This window comes from Condylura cristata, unplaced genomic scaffold (genome assembly GCF_000260355.1).
Source record: "Condylura cristata isolate star-nosed mole 26May11 unplaced genomic scaffold, ConCri1.0 scaffold00019, whole genome shotgun sequence".
NCBI lineage: Eukaryota > Metazoa > Chordata > Mammalia > Eulipotyphla > Talpidae > Condylura > Condylura cristata.
Genome location: NW_004567120.1, coordinates 40,420,419 through 40,423,953, shown reverse-complemented (window position 1 = coordinate 40,423,953; position 3,535 = coordinate 40,420,419).

Below are 3,535 nucleotides of genomic sequence, written 5' to 3'. Positions count from 1 at the left end.
TAACTCTCACTAATCTCCAGTTCTTTCATTTCAGCTCTAATTTGTATTATTTTCTTTCTTCAGTGGCTCTTGGTTTCATTTGTTCTTGTTTTTCTAGGGCCTCACCGTGTCAAGCAAGGGTATTTGAGATTCACCTTGTATTTTGACACGGGTCTCTATTGCTGTAAACGCTCCTCCCAGCACTGCCTTTGCTGAATACTGTATCTTCTGCGCCACTCTGTCTTCATTGTGATGTTTGCCTGGGCATTTCAATCTCTCCTTTGATTTCCTCATTAACACAAAGTCATTCAGGTGCATATTATTTAGTTTCCGCACATTCACACGGTTTCCTGTTTCTTCAGCTGGATGATTTCTAACTGCTTGCCATTGTGGTCAGAGAAGATATTTGGAATTATTTCAGTGTTCACGGATTAGTCACAACGGTCTTGTGGCTCAACATGTGGTCTGTCCTTGAGAAGGTTCCATGTGCCCTTGAGAAGTGGCTGTACTCAGCTTTTGTGGGGGCAGCGGAGTGTCCCCTACGTATCTATTAAATCCACATGTCCTAGTTTCCTATTAGGGCTACTGTTTCCTTGTTGGTTTTCTGTCTGGTTGCTCTGTCTATTGTAGATGTGACCGTGAAGACCCTATTACTATTGTGTAGCTGTTAAAGACTTTTTAGATTTTTAGCAGCTGCCTTATATATTTTGGTGCTCCTTTATTTAATGTATATATATATATATATATATATATTGGTAAGAACTATGTCTTCTGCTGAGTTGAGATCTTTATCATTAAGTAGTGGCCATCCCTGTTTCTTGTTATCATTTTTGGCTGGAAGTCTCTCATGTCTGAGAGAAGTATGGCTGCCTTGCCTTTTTTTATTTTAAAGGTTATTTATGCATCCAGAACTGGGGTACAGGCCAGAGGTGCAGGGGCAGGGAGAGGACTCACCGGAGACAAAGTGGGGAGCAGAACAGCTGGATCTACTGAAATGCACCGCTGAGGGGAGCAGCGGGGAGATGACAGGAGAGGTCTGCTGAGTCCTGTGGGTTACTGCCTGACCAGGGATCAGATTCGTGCTGAAGCAGCTGCAGATAGCCTCGGAGTGCTGCATTTTAACCTGTTGTGCCACCAGGGAAGGCTCAGGTTCTTGCCTTTTCTCAGGTTCCAGTTTGCTTGTAGGATTGTATCCACCCTTTCCCTTTACTTTGCACTCATGTTTATCCTTGGGGACTCAGAGGGATCTCCAGGGGCAGAAGGTTGGCATCAGCTATCCCCACCCTGTGTCTTTTAACTGATGTGTATCCCTCACATGTAGGGAGACTATTTACATATAAATAGTAACCGCCATCTTTCTATTTGTTGTCTGGCTGTTTTTGCTGTATGTCCCTGCCCATTTGCTTAGACCTACTGAGGCAGGGTTTTCCCAAGGGTATTTTTGTCGATCCAATGATGGGGGGGGGGAGGTCGCCTCCGCTTGCTTCCCCTCTGGCTGGGTGCGCCACCATTATTTCTGTGGAGTAAGCTACACTGCTTTCCTTCCCTGCTGTGACTGTCTTCAGGAAGTGGCAGGTCACAGGTACTCACTGCGCGTTAGCTCTTTGTGCTGTGCTTTCTGCTGTTGTGTTGGTTGGATGTGTCTCCAGTCTGAATGGTTGGAGAACAATACTGTTGGGTGCAAAAGTCCACTCGTCACTGCATGCTGGCAATACAAGTGTGTACCTGCTGCTGCTGCAGGCTACTCCACCTCTCCACTTCCTGCAGCCCTGCAGCGGCCCCAGTGATGAACGTGCTGTGTCATCACCAGCTGGCCAACACAGACGTCCGAGCCGAACCTCCCAGAAGCCTCAACCTCGGCTCTAACTCTGCAGGTTTGGTTGGTAGCACTTTTACTCGGGGGCTCAAGAACACCTGGGGTGGTGGCGAGCTCTGGGTCCCAGCCCCAGCTAGGCACGGCAGGTAGCTCCAAACCATGTAATGTTCAAGCTGCCAGGGGCTTTCAGACCCAAAGAGCAGCCTGCCTGATGTGGTCATGGCGAACTGCAGGGACTAGTTTCCTGGACTCGTCTCATGCTCCCGGGCTTCAAGGAAGCTGAAAGGTTGCAGAGAAGAGAGGTACTGCTGGCACCTACTGCCAGTCACGGCTGCTCGAGTGCCCCTTGTTCAGTAGACTGATCTCCCAGATCACTGCACACCCTGCCTGCAGCTGGAAATCACGAAGCGATCTCAGCTGGAAAAGGCCTCTCCCAAATCCCAATTTCAGGCACAAGCAACCTGGATGCTGTGTTCAGCAGGCAGGTCTGGGGCGGGGGTCTTGGCGGGGGCAGCGCTCACACCCTCCGGGTCTGTGCTTACACAGCAGAGAGGCAGGAGCCACTGCTGGTCAACGGTTCAGTCCTGCTGACTGCAAGGAGCCCCTCGCCACCGGGCAAGACCTTCCGAGGAGGCCTGCGACCTCCATGTATAGTCGGGGTGTGCCAGGGACTGGGCGTAGCAGTCCCCACATCAGGCCCAGACAATGCAGGAGCCTTTGGTTATGCAGGCTGGGCTAAGTGGGCCGCTCACACGCTCCGGCGGTGCATCCCAGGAACTATCTGGAAACCATGCAATGAATGTGGGGTAAGCAAATGCTTCTCCCCACTAGTCACAGGGCACTGGAGTGCACGTTGTACAGCAAGCTACACTCTGGAAGAGAAGATTGCACTCTCTGGACATGGAGTCAGACACCAGAGGAAGGCCAGGAGCTCCCCAAGGGGAGGGAAGGGGGTGCTGCTGGTGTCTCAGCAGGCACCAAGCCTCCACACCCTGCCTTTCCTAACCTTTCCAGCAGTCTCTCTCCTCCTTCACTCCCCCAGGGCTACTCCATATGTGGGTGCTAATCTACTGTCCCTGAAGGAGGCAGTGACCCAAGGGCCCTGTCAGTCTGCTGCCTGGTCACTCTCCCATCACCTCCCTCCTGGCATCTGCTTTTAACACTCTGCAGACTGCACCCTGATGCTCCATCCTGAGACTTCATGGCGTAGTGAGAAGACAAGGACAGCCCTGGCAACAGGGCTGGGCAGCAAGCCGGGGCACTCTACCTTGGGACTCGTGCCCGTCACCCTGGGCCCTTCGCCTGGGGGCTGGGTCTGACAAACTGCATGCCTGTGGGAAAGCACAAGATGCCTGAAGATACCCGGCCCTGCCCTACGACCAGCGGTTTTGGCAACTGGTGGCCATGTGTAGTATTGTACCCTGGACCTAGTGGTAGCCTGTGGAAGGGGCTTTGTTTCCAGAGGTCTGAGAACCCCCAGACTGCCGGAGACCAGCTCCACTCAAAGGTACTATTTAAATTCATTTTATCTGTTGGGTACACACGGTGCTGGCAACTGAGCCCTCGTTCTCCACTGGGTCCAGGGCTCAGGGACAAGAGTCCCGCGCACCTGCGGAGAAAAGCAGGAGCTGGTGGGCCGTCTCAACAAGAGCACAGCAGCCGGCAGCGGTCTCCACTCCAGGTGTTTCTCTCCCCTAAGGAAACCTGACTCTGGCCCTGCCCCCCGCACCCCATGAGGGC